General features: G+C 47.6%; 1 protein-coding gene across 1 annotated transcript in view; it reads right to left on the bottom strand.

Annotated features, from left to right (window-relative positions):
- The window catches only part of LOC137346799 (heparin cofactor 2-like), a 42,269-nt gene that overhangs the window by 11,879 nt on the left and 16,378 nt on the right, over positions 1-14,012 (bottom strand). The window lies entirely within an intron of this gene.

Here is a 14,012-nt window from a genome sequence, read left to right as displayed (position 1 = left end):
CTAGGGGGGTGGCAAGTTCTGGAGCACAGGTCTTCAGTACTATTGCCGGAATATTGTCAGGGCCCATAGTATCCAGTGCCTTCAGCCATTTCTTGATATCACGTGGAATGAATCGGATTGGCTGAAGACTGGCATCTGTGATGCTGGGGACTTCAGGAGGAGACCGAGATGGATCATCAACTCGGCACTTTTGGCTGAAGATTGTTGCAAATGCTGCAGCCTTGTCTTTTGCTCTAATGTGCTGGGCTCACTAATCGTTGAGGGTGGGGATGGTTGTGGAGCCTCCTCCTCCTGTCAGTTGTTTAATTGTCCACCACCATTCACAACTGGATGTGACAGGACTACAGAGCTTAGATCTGATCAGTTGGTTGTGGGATCACTTAGCTCTGTCTATTGCATGCTGCTTCTGCATGCAAGTAGTCCTGGGTTGTAGCTTCACCAGGCTGACACCTCATTTTTAGTTGTGCCTGGTACTGCTCCTGGCATGCCCTCCTGCACTCTTCATTGGACCAGGGTTGGTCCCCCAGCTTGATGGTAATGGTAGAATGGGGAATATGCCGGGCCATGAGGTTACACATTGTGCTGGAATACAATTCTGCTGCCGCTAATGGCCCACAGCGCCTCATGGATGCCCAGTTTTGAGTTGCTAGATCTGTTCGAAATCTATCCCATTTAGTACTGTGGTCGTGCCACACAACACAATGGAGGGTATCCTCAGTGTGAACATGGGACTTTGTCTCCAGAAAGACTGTGCGGTGGTCACTTCTACCAATACTGTCATGGGCAGATGCATCTGCGACAGGTAGATTGGTATGTGTGAGGTCAAGTAGGTTTTTCCCTCTTGTTGGTACCCTCACCACCTGCCACTGACCCAGTCTAGCAGCTATGTCCTTTAGGACTCGGCCAGTAGTGGTGCTATTAAGCCACTCTAAGTGATGGACATTGAAATCCCCCACCTATTTGGTGTTCAACATGGAGAAGCACTGATTCAAAAGCCAAAGGTGGGACGGTAGGTGGTAATCAGCAGGAGGCTTCCTTGCCCATGTTTGACCTGATGCCAAGTGACTTGATGGGATCCGCAGTCAATGTTGAGGACTCCCAGGGCAACTCCATCTCCACTTTGCTGCCACCTCTGGTGGATCTGCCCTGCCGGTGGAACAAGACATACCCAGGGAGAGTGATGGTGGTGTCTGGGACATTGTCTGCAAGGTATGATTCAGTGAGTATGACTATGTCAGACTTTTGCGTGACTAGTCTGTGGGACAACTCTTCCAATTTTGCCACAAGCCCCCAGATGTTAGTAAGCAGGACTTTGCAGGGTTGACAGGGCTAGGTTTGCTGTTGTCAGTGGCTAGGTCGATGTCGGGTGGGCCGTCCGGTTTCATTCCTTTTCTTAGACTAGGTAGCAGTTAGATACAACTGAGTGGTTTGCTAGGCCATTTCAGAGGACATTTTCTAAGAGTCAACCACATTGCTGTGGGTCTGGAGTCACATGTAGGCCAGATCAGGTAAGGACGCAGATTTCCTTCCCTAAAGAACATTAGTGAACCAGATTTGTTTTGTTTCCCAAAACCAGAGGGTTTTTACAATAATCGACAATGGTTTCACGATCACTACTAGACTACCTTTTTAATTCCAGATTTATTAATTGAATTCAACTTCCACCATGGTGAAATTCGAACCCATGTCCCCAGAGCATTAGCCTGGAGAACTGGGTTACTAGTCTAGTTGACATTACCACTACGCCACCGCCTCCCGTAACTTCAGTTATGCAGAGACTAGAGAAGCTGGAGTTAAGGGGAGATTCATCAGAGGTGTTCAAAATCATGAAGGGTTTGACAGAGTAATTAATGATAAACTGCTTACAGTGGCAGAAGACACAGATTTAAGAACCAGAGACAAGATGGGATGAATCTTTTTAAGAAATAACTTGTTAAAATGCACTGCCTGAAAGGTTGGTGGAAGCTGATTCCATAATAACTTTCAAAGGGAATTGGATAAATACTTGAAGGGGAAGGAATTGCAAGACTGTGGGTAAAGGGTAAGTTAATGGGACGGATTGGATAGCTTTCAAAGAACTGACATAGGCACAATGGGCCAAATAGCCTCCTTCTTGCTCTATCATTCTTTGATTCTATGATATGATTGAGAGAGTCACGCTATGAGCCAGTTAGCGTTTTGTTGTAGTGGAACATTGCTAGCAGTTTCTAATTCACCATTGCCTCCATAACCCTTGCCACAACTGGCAGCAAGGACACTACAGCTAGTAGGGTCAGACTTTAATCCCTTTTAAATGTTAGTCATGTGAAAGCAGAGGCCCATAGTGAATAGTTTGGTATTATGTCTTTTTTGTATGGAGCTTAAGACAGGCCAGAATATTGAGAGTGCAAGCAGTGCCTTCAGGACACCATGGACTAAATTTTTCAGTGGAGGCGGGGCTGAAAATGGGAGCCGACCCTGCTCTGGCAGGTGGCGGGGCCCTGGGATGGCATTTTTGCCGGTGACGGCCAATTAACAGGCCGTCGCTGGGATGGCCGTCCATTTGAGGATAGCGGCCCGCCCCCGAGAGCTGTTGGCCCAATCAGAGGGCCAGTAGCTCAGCAGTGCCATGCTAGCGGTGGCCACTGCTGAGCCTGCAGCTCCAAGATGAGGGCGCCTCAATGCAGAGGCACCCTCGAAAAGCAGGTGGGCTTTCGTGGGGAAGCCAGGGCCAGGCAGGCAGGCCCCAGCGACTGGGGGCTGGCGGGGGTGGGGGTGGTCGTAGTGTTCTGATAGCACCATTGCCGCAGGGGCAGCCATTACAGCCAGGGTCCCTCCGTGGACCATGGAGTGCCCATCAAAGAAGGGGGGGATCTGCCTGGAGGCTGCCAGGGTTTACCTGGCAATCTCCCCAGTGGAGGCATGCCCACTTGGCACGGGCAAAATGCCTGTGGGTGGAAAGTGGCCCCTAATTGGGCCCTTAAGGGGCTTAGCTGACCACCCAGTGGGCAGCCGAACAGCTGAGATGCCCGCTGCTGACAATATGCCACGGTGGCGGGAACACATTGAGCTCCCCTCCCAACGCTTTCCCCCACCTTATTGCCAGCCCTCCTACCTCACAGCCGGACCCCAATGGGTCGGCAAAATTCAGCCCTGTATTTTTTCAAAATAATTCTTTGTCTTGTATTTTGGGAAACAAGACGCAAAAGTGGAGGTGTAATATCACCAGACCAGTTTCCTGCTGTGATGTACATATGTTAATAGCTTTAGCAATTCCCTCATGTTTTGATATGTTAATACATGTTAATACATGTTAATGCATGTTAATGCATGCAAACTTTCAGCTTTATTATCTGTGCTCCACTGATTGGCTGAGGAGGCCAATGCAATTTGATCTTGATGGTGTCAAAAGCGGTGATATGCTGAAATTTGTGGATCACTCTATCTGATTTAAAGGTAGATTTGAGTAATAAAAGGTTTACATGCCTACTATGAAAGGACTGGTTTGATCTACACACCATTTCCAGGTAAAAAGGGTAACTGCTAAACCTATTTCCAACATGCAAAATCTACTCCGGTTGCAGTCAATGGGGGTCGAGGTCAAAGAGGACATCCAAGAGGTGAAGAGCCAGCAGGCCTCGCTCTTTGCCAAGGAGGCCTCCAAGATCATCTTCCGGTCCAGAGTCCGCTGACAAAGGCCGTCGAGTCTTTCGAGGCGAGTAAAACTCCCGGGAGCGACGGCTTACCGGTCGAGTTGTACTCGGCCCTGTGGGACTGGGTCGGCCCGGACCTGCTGGAAGTATACGAGAGTATGCTCCTGGCCGGTAGCATGTCAGAATCCATGAGAAAAGGCATCATCACCCTCATTTACAAGCAGAAGGGGGAGAGGGTAGAAATCAGAAATTGGCGGCCCATCTCACTGCTTAATGTTGATTACAAGATTCTGTCCAAAGTCATAGCCAGTCGAGTCAAGTCTGCTCTGGAGCTGGTGATTCACCCCGATCAGACCTGTACTGTACCCGGCAGGAAGATCTCTGATAGCCTCGCGCTACTCAGGGATACGATCGCCTACGTACGGGACAGGAGGGTGGACACCTGCCTCATCAGCCTGGACCAGGAGAAGGCCTTTGACAGGATATCGCACACCTACATGATGGACGTGCTTTCCAAAATGGGGTTTGGGGAGGGAATCTGCAATTGGATCCAACTGCTCTACACAAACATCAGTAGCGCAGTGTCAATCAACGGGTGGGAATCTGAAAGTTTCCCGATCAAATCTGGAGTCAGACAGGGCTGTCCTCTGTCCCCGGTCTTGTTTGTTTGCTGTATTGAACCCTTTGCTGAGTCTATTAGGAAGGATGCGAGCATAAGAGGGGTGACAATCCCAGGCAGCGGAGGCACTCAGGTCAAAACCTCCCTGTACATGGATGACGTCGCCGTCTTCTGCTCGGATCCGCTGTCCGTGCGCAGACTGATGAGCATCTGCGACCAGTTCGAACTGGCCTCGGGAGCCAAAGTTAACCACGGCAAGAGCGAGGCCATGTTCTTTGGGAACTGGGCTGACCGATCCTTTGTCCCCTTCACCGTCAGGTCAGATTACCTGAAGGTGCTGGGGATATAGTTCGGAAGGGCCGGTGCGTGCACCAAAACATGGGAGGAGCGAGTAGCCAAGGTACGACAAAAGTTGGGCATGTGGGGGCAGCGATCTCTCTCCATTGTGGGTAAGAACCTGGTCATCAGGTGCGAGGCGCTCACGTTGTTGCTCTACGTGGCGCAGGTCTGGCCCATACCCCACTCCTGCGCCGTGGCAGTCACCCGAGCCATTTTCCGCTTCGTCTGGGGATCTAAAATGGACCGGGTCCGGAGGGACACGATGTTCAAATCTCTGGACATGGGCGGGAAAAATGTACCCAACGTGGCCCTCATCCTGATGACCACCTTCGTGTGCGGCTGCATCAAGCTATGTGTAGATCCCCAGTACGCAAACTCCAAGTGTCACTACGTGCTGAGGTTCTATCTGTCCCCGGTGTTGCGAAGGATGGGCCTGGTCACATTGCCGCGGAACGCACCATGCAGTTGGGCGGCGCCGTACCACCTATCCTTCGTGGAGCAGTTTCTGCGGAAAAACACCTTTGACCACCGGTCCATCAGGCAGTGGTCTGCACGGAATGTCCTCAAGGCCCTACGGGAAAAGGAAACGGTGGATCCTGTCGGATGGTTCCCCGAGCAGACCGTCAAAGTCATTTGGCGGAATGCCTCATCACCAGAACTTTCAAACAAGCACCAAGACGTAGCTTGGCTGGTGGTGAGAAGGGCCCTCCCCGTCAGATCCTTCATGCACACCCGAAGTCTCGCCCCCTCCGCACAGTGCCCCCGCGTTGGCTGTGGTGGGGAAGAGACGGTCGCCCACCTCCTCCTGGAATGTGCCTTTGCAAAGCAGGTGTGGAAAGAGATGCAGTGGTTTTTGTCAAGGTTCATCCCAAGCAGCTCTGTAACACAGGAGTCTGTGCTCTACGGGCTGTTCCCAGGGACGCACACCGAGACAAACATCAACTGCTGCTGGAGGACTATCAATTCGGTGAAAGACGCCCTTTGGTCTGCCCGAAACTTGCTGGTCTTCCAGCGCAAAGAGTTGTCCACCACCGAATGTTGCAGACTGGCACATTCCAAGGTCCAGGACTACGTGCTGAGGGACGCACTAAAGCTTGGGGCAGCCGCAGCAAAGGCTCAATGGGGAAAGACCACAGTGTAAGGTTCCCCCACCAAGCTGGACTGAGGGGCTGGAACCAGGGGAAGCCCCTCGAACTGTATCGTTAATATTCTCAATTGCTGTAAATGTAAAACTGTAATTGACATGACAATTGTGAAACGGAAGGGTTGGGAAGAAACTCATGACATTATTGAAAGAAACTGATCTCTTTTGCAATGTTTGTATTTTTTCGTGCTGTTTGGAAACTGTTTGGCAATGTAATTTTTACAGATTTTTATGAATAAAGTATATTTTGGAAAAAAAAAAAATCGAGCAGGATGAGATGTGCTCGCGTTACTTCTTCCAAAAGGTACACAGAGAGAGCTCTGTTATCAGCAGCCTGAAGGAAGAAGATGGCTCGGTAACATCTTCGCAGTCCGACATACTAAGGATCAGCAACTCCTTTATGCTGGGCTGTATGACGTGAAGCCCACAGACAGCAGAGCCTCCCAGTCCTTCCTGTCATCTATCACAGAGGTCTTAGATGACAGCAGGAGGGAGAGACTGGACAAGACGCTAACTCTGGACGAGCTGACAAAGGCCGCCGAGTCCTTCGAGACGAGTAAAACGCCTGGTAGCGACGGCTTACCGGTCGAGTTGTACTCGGCCCTGTGGGACTGGGTCGGCCCGGACCTGCTGGAAGTATACGAGAGTATGCTCCTGGCCGGCAGCATGGCAGAATCCATGAGGAAAGGCATCATCACCCTCACTTACAAGCAGAAGGGGGAGAGGGCAGAAATCAGAAATTGGCGGCCCATCTCACTGCTTAATGTTGATTACAAGATTCTGTTCAAAGTCAAAGCCAGTCGAATCAAATCTGCTCTGGAGTTGGTGATTCACCCTGATCAGACCTGTACTGTACCCGGCAGGAAGATCTCTGATAGTCTCGCGCTACTCAGGGATACGATCGCCTACGTATGGGACAGGAGGGTGGACACCTGCCTCATCAGCCTGGACCAGGAGAAGGCTTTTGACAGGATATCGTACACCTACATGATGGACTTGCTTTCCAAAATGGGGTTTGGGGAGGGAATCTGCAATTGGATCCAACTGCTCTACACAAACATCAGTAGCGCAGTCTCAATCAACAGGTGGGAATCGGAAAGTTTCCCGATCAAATCTGGAGTCAGACAGGGCTGTCCTCTCTCCCCAGGCATGTTTGTTTGCTGTATTGAACCCTTTGCTGAGTCTATTAGGAAGGATGCGAGTATAAGAGGGGTGACAATCCCAGGCAGTGGAGGCACTCAGGTTAAAACCTCCCTGTACATGGATGACGTCGTCGTCTTCTGCTCGGATCCGCTGTCTGTGTGCAGACTGATGAGCATCTGCGACCAGTTCGAACTGGCCTCGGGAGCCAAAGTTAACCACGGCAAGAGCGAGGCCATGTTCTTTGGGAACTGGGCTGACCGATCCTTTGTCCCCTTCACCGTTCAGTCAGACTACCTGAAGGTGCTGGGGATATGGTTCGGAAGGGCCGGGGCATGCACCAAAACCTTGGAGGAGCGAGTAGCCAAGGTACGACAAAAGTTGGGCATGTGGGGGCAGTGATCTCTCTCCATTGTGGGTAAGAACCTGGTCATCAGGTGCGAGGCGCTCACGTTGTTGCTGTACGTGGCGCAGGTCTGGCCCATACCCCACTCCTGCGCTGTGGCAGTCACCCGAGCCATTTTCCGCTTCATCTGGGGATCTAAAATGGACCGGGTCCGGAGGGACACGATGTTCAAATCTCTGGACAAGGGCGGGAAAAATGTACCCAACGTGGCCCTCATCCTGATGACCACCTTCGTGTGCGGCTGCATCAAGCTGTGTGTAGATCTCCAGTACGCAAACTCCTAGCGTCACTACGTGCTGAGGTTCTATCTGTCCCCGGTGTTGCGAAGGATGGGCCTGGTCACATTGCCGCGGAATGCTCCATGCAGTTGGGCCGTGCCGTACCACCTATCCTTCGTGGAGCAGTTTCTGCGGGAAAACATCTTTGACCACCATCAGGCAGTGGTCTGCACGGAATGTCCTCAAGGCCCTATGGGAAAAGGAGACGGTGGATCCTGTCGGATGGTTCCCCGAGCAGACCGTCAAAGTCATTTGGCGGAATGCCTCATCACCAGAACTTTCAAACAAGCACCAAGATGTAGCTTGGCTGGTGGTGAGAAGGGCCCTCCCCGTCAGATCCTTCATGCACACCCGAAGTCTCGCCCCCTCCGCACAATGCCCCCGCGTTGGCTGTGGTGGGGAAGAGACGGTCGCCCACCTCCTCCTGGAATGTGTCTTCGCAAAGCAGGTGTGGAAAGAGATGCAGTGGTTTTTGTCGAGGTTCATCCCAAGCAGCTCGGTAACACAGGAGTCTGTGCTCTACGGGCTGTTCCCAGGGACGCACACCGAGACAAACATCAACTGCTGCTGGAGGACTATCAATTCGGTGAAAGACGCCCTTTGGTCTGCCCGAAACTTGCTGGTCTTCCAGCGCAAAGAGTTATCCATGACTGAGTGTTGCAGACTGGCACATTCCAAGGTCCAGGACTACGTGCTGAGGGACGCACTAAAGCTTGGGGCAGCCGCAGCAAAGGCTCAATGGGGAAAGACCACAGTGTAAGGTCCCCTCACCAAGCTGAACTGAGGGGCTGGATCCATGGGAAACCCCTCGAACTGTATCGTTAATATTTTCATTTGCTGTAAATGTAAAACTGTAATTGGCATGACAATTGTGAAATGGAAGGGTTGTGAAGAAACTCATGATAGTATTGAAGGAAACTGATCTCCCTTGCAATGTTTGTATTTTTTGGTGCTGTTTGAAACTGTTTGGCAATGTAATTTTTGCAGATTTTTATGAATAAAGTATATTTTGGAAATAAAAAAAAAATTTCCAGGCCTGTGATCATACTAAGGAATGCTCAACACAATTTGTCCTTTGATTTTTATTTATTTCACTCTGTAGAGTGCTCTTCTCTCCTTGATTAATTCAGTGAGATGTTGTCATGTTTCCGGATGTTCAGAATGTTTAGCCACAGAAAGGATTCGAAAATATAGCAATATTTAATTTTTTTTAAAAGCGAAAGTGCATTCTCATGTTTGGAGATAAGGACCTAGGCCAAAAGATGATTAATATACTACTTAGAAGTTGTTTTCATCACAACAATAAGCAATATGTTCGCACGCTCAGAATGTTATAAGATCACTTCACATTCACTGTGTTGGAAAATTCCTTAATCTCTGTGGGGAAAGATAAAGATGGAGTCAGGTTTTTTGTAACAGGATGCTGCACAATCAGTCAGGCAGCAAAAGGCAGGGAAGTGATTCCAAGTTTATGTAAAATGGCCCAGTGATGTGATAAAGTGTATTTATTCCATTTTGCAAAACCAAGTTGTATTGATTGAAATAAATGGATCTGATCGGAACTGTTGCTCCCTTACTTTCACATGATGTATAATAAAGCAGTTTGTTGACTCCGATTAAGCCACCTCTCACCAAGTGATCTGCCTTTGGAGAAATTGAAAAAAACCCACATGCAATAGACACATATCCAGTCCAAATCACAAGGGGATGCTAATGTTATATCTCTGGCTTACACTATCGATCATACAAGTAGATATAGTACAGGGTGAGTGAACTCCTACAAAAATAAGACATCTGGACCAGTTATGGCAGTGACTGCTGAATTCAGGAAGGTATTTACAACAGATTCAAATCTGTAACGAAACATATAGGGTCTGCATCCTGTGTTCTAATGCGTTGCACCAGGTCACCTTCTGTTGGTCAATACATTAATAATAGCACTGCCTTATTTTTCCATCAAAAATTCTGAACATAGTGAAATCTTGGGCTGCACAGAGGTTAGGACAAAGATTCACATTGGTGATTCCAGTAATGCTGAACCTTTTTTTTTATTCGTTCGGGGGATGTGGGCACCACTGGCTATGCCAGCATTTATTACCCATCCCTATTTACCCTTGAGAAGGTGGTGGTGAGCTGCCTTCTTGAATGGGGTAGGTACACCAACAGTGCTGTTAGGAAGGGAGTTCCAGGATTTTGACCCAGTGACAGTGAAGGAATGGTGATATAGTTCCAAGTCAGGACAATGTGTGGCTTGGAGGGGAACTTGCAGGTAGTGGTGTTCCCATGCATCTGCTGCCCTTGTCCTTCTAGGTAGTTGAGGTCGCGGGTTTGGAAAGTGCTGTCGAAGGAGACTTGGTGCGTTGCTGCAGTACATCTTGTAGATGTTACACACTGCTGCCACTGTGTGTCGGTGGTGGAGGGAGTGAATGTTTGTAGATGGGGTGCCAGTTAAGCGTGCTGCTTTGTCCTGGATGGTGTCGAGCTTCTTGAGTGTTGTTGGAGCTGCACCCATCCAGGCAAGTGGAGAGTATTCCATCACATTCCTGACTTGTGCCTCGTAGATGGTGGACAGGCTTTGGGGAGTTAGGAGGTGAGTTACTCACTGCAGAATTCCTGGCCTCTGATCTGCTCTTGTAGCCACCGCATTTATGTGGCTGGTCTAGTTCATTTTCTGGTTAATGGTGACCCCAGGATGTTGATAGTGGGGATTCAGCAATGGTATTGCCATTTAACGTCAAGGGGAGATGGTTAGATTCTCTCTTGTTGGAGATGGTCATTGCCTGGCTCTTGTGTGGCGCAAATGTTACTTGCCATTTATCAGCCCAAGCCTGGATATTGTCCAGGTCTTGCTGCATTTCTACACGGACTGCTTCAGTATCTGAGGAGTTGCGAATGGTGCTGAACATTGTGTAATCATCAGCGAACATCCACACTTCTGACCTTATGATGGAGGGAAGGTCATTGATGAAGCAGCTGAAGATGATTGGGCCTAGGACACTACCCTGAGGAACTCCTGCAGTGATGTCCTGGGACTGAGATGATTGACCTCCAACAACCACAACCAAAGAAACTCAAACTCCACTGTCAGTTGTGTGGTCTTCAGAAAATTGGACACCTTAAGGCAAGAAGGCAAAATCAGAGGCTCTGTCATCCCAGGCTGCTCTTAGCACATGTTTAGTTTCTGGCTAAAGACTTGAACTGGTGGAATGTAGGGGAACTCTGTAGAGCACACTTGATGAGGGGAATTTACCATTTGATCTGCTGAACTTCCAATGCACTGGGAAATCCATTACCATGATTAAGCATCTACAAAATAAACTACTGATAAATCTGCATATGTAAAATTACTGTTTTTCTGATTTGGGTGCACATTCACTCCTCATTAAGACCCCACTATCTACCTCAATCCAGAGAGCTAAGACGCAGAGAATCCCAAGTGTGCTTATGAATACTGCTGGAATTTTTCAAGCTAAAATCAGGATAGAGTGCTGCTAAGGTTCCTGCTGTCGAGTTAGGGCCACTCCATCAGTTAGAGAATTGGCTTGAATGGTATCTGGAGATGAATGGGAAGAATGCCAACACCCAGTGACTGGTCTACCCCTCCAGGCTCCATTAGTGATCCAGGCCGGCTGGTCAGTTATCAACTGTGTGCGTATCAGATTACTTGGTCTACCGCAAGAAGGCCAACTTGGTTCTGCACATCCATTGCCAGACTATTTTTTTTAATGTTGTAGCCACCTAGACACCAAAGAAACATGAAGAGCACAATATGATCAAATGCAATAAAGAGTAATATCTTTCATTCCCAATGGCTCGATGTGTATCTGCACTACATGGTGGGGTATTGAGCCAGCAAAGGGAAGTCATTTATATTATGTTTCATTCACTATTTTATCCCATAGGTAAAGAATAGCTGCTTGAGCGAGTGTCAGCTTGACTCAGTCATTGCATTCTGGCCACTGAGTCCGAAAGGTCAAGTCCCATTCCAGGACAACAGAACATCATCTAGACTAACACTTTAGTACAGTACTGAGGGGGTGCTGCATTGGTTGAAGTGCCATCTTTCAAATGAGACATTACACCAAGGTGCTGTCTGCGAGAAGTTCTTCCAGGTTGGAGGTCAATATCTAACTCTCAATCAATACCCCAAAAATAAATCATCCAATCATTTAATTTGCTGTCAGAGAACCTCATGTTTGCCTACATAACAACAGTAACCATAGCTCATTGGCTGCAAAGCACTTTGCGACATCCTGAAGTCAGGAAAAGTGTTATATCAATGCAAGTTCATTCTCTATACTTTCACATCAGTTACAGCCTTGGGGGAGGGGCAGAGCTTTTAAAAAACACAGGAAGATCCAGTGGGTCAATCACAAGACTGATTTTAATAGCTAAAATGTTTTTAATAGTTCAGGGAATTGAAGTAAAGAATGAAATTGCCTGTAAACATAAGATGAAATATCATTCTGTTGCTCATCCTTTTTTTATAAAAAATATTTAATAAAATACCTGCTCCTAGCAGTTTGATGTTAGCCTGGTAGTTTGAGTCCTACATCAGTATCTGTACCATTTTAAAGTAGGTTGTAAATGTTAATTGGGTTTTAAATTTCAATTGACTACTCTAAATTTTAAATGTTAAAATTATAAATTTTTTATTGATTCCCCCACAGGGACCAGCTACAAGCTACCTTGCATATGAACAGTTAGGTTATGTGGAATTCTTTTTCCGTTTTTGCACTGTGCCCAATTTTCTGACGTCCTCTCCTGAAGATGGTGCCACGTCGAAATTTATTGTTGCGATAACATGGAAACAGGTCCTTAATGCCAACCAGTCTGTGTTACCATTTGCCCTCCATGTGAGCAAATAGTTCTAATCACATTTATCCAGCCTGTTTCCACATCCCTTGAACCACCGCCCCTTTCATTCACCTATCCAAACTAGTTTTGTATGTTGACATCATTTCTGCCTCAATCATTAACCCTGGAAGTGAATTTGCAGCCTCACAACTCTCCATGTAAAGAAGATTGAGGTCCAATTCCACAGATTTGCCCATCTATAAGTGAGTGCTGTCTGACTATTGGACCATGAGGGTCATCCAAGGAGAAGCCAATGCTGCACTCACCCCACATCCACAAGTATGAACTTCTTGCACAGTCCTTGAATACTGAAAAGGAGGGGGATTTCTGTCCCACCTCTTTAGTCGAGGGATATTGAGGCTGACTGCAGTCACCTTGGCTGAATTAAGCTACGGTGTTACAGTATAGTGCAATCAAGGAGCATAGGAATAGGAGGAGGCCATTCAGTCCCTCAAGCCAGTTCCACTATTCAGTTTGATCATGACCGATCTGTATCTTAATTCCATCAAACTGCCTTGGTTCCGTAGCCCTTAACACCCTTGCCTAACAAAAATCTTATCAATCTCAGTTCTGCAATTTGCAATTGACCCCCAGCCTCAACAGCTTTTTGGGGGAGAGAAGTCCAGATTTCCACTCCCCTTTGTGTGAAGATGTACTTCCTGACATCACCCCTGAATGGCCTAGCTCAAACTTTAAGGCTATGCCCCTTTGTTCTGAACTTCCCACAAGAGGAAATAGTTTTTCTCTATCTACCCTATTACATCCTTTAATTATCTTTAACACCAGCTGCTTGAACCACATCTAAATACAGTGAATAAACAGTTTGGTTCAGATGCAGTATAGAGTTCCCCACAGTGATAGACAGAATTTGATAACTAGAGACGGATATTCACATTGGCAGAGGAGAGGGGAGGTGTGAGGAGAGAAATATGCCAATTACTGAGGGCTTAATTTTCAGACTAATGAATAAAATTGGATCCAGATATCTCATGTTCCCAATTATGTGCATTGTATTCCTCTACTCCTGCTCTGCAGTTAGGTCACCATAACTTCCCAAACCAATACTTTAACTTGATTATCAGAACCGCTTAATAGCTCACCCACTCCTCTATCATCTTTTTCCTTATGTCTCTGGGTAAGATAAGCTCATTATAAAACATAAGTGCACAGCACCAAACTTCCAGTATGAGTGTGGAGATTGGAATCACTGAAAGCAACATAGTTTGAACTGCCCTTTAAAGGTTAGGAGTGAGGCATATTAGGCTGGAGTTTACTGCTGCTGTTAACTAGAGATTGCTGGCAGTTTACAGCCAATAAGTACTTTTTGAAGTGTCATCAATGTTGTAATGTAGAGAACACAGCAACCAATTGGCGCACAGCAAGTTCCCACAAACAGCAATGTGGTAATGACAACATAATCTTTTTGGTGACCTTGGTTAAGTGATAAATGTTGGCCAGGACACTGGGGAGAACTTCCCTGCTGTTCTTCAAAATAGTGCCATGGGATCTTTTAGGCCTGAGAGGGCAGACAGGATGAAAAACGTTAAATATATTCCATTCTCCAGCATGGGTATCCCTCCGTTTATGAGTTCAAAAT

Source organism: Heterodontus francisci, chromosome 30, assembly GCF_036365525.1.
Source record: "Heterodontus francisci isolate sHetFra1 chromosome 30, sHetFra1.hap1, whole genome shotgun sequence".
Classification (NCBI taxonomy): Eukaryota; Metazoa; Chordata; class Chondrichthyes; order Heterodontiformes; family Heterodontidae; genus Heterodontus; species Heterodontus francisci.
Note: the sequence above shows the minus strand (reverse complement) of the source record. Positions and strands in the feature narration are given on the sequence as shown.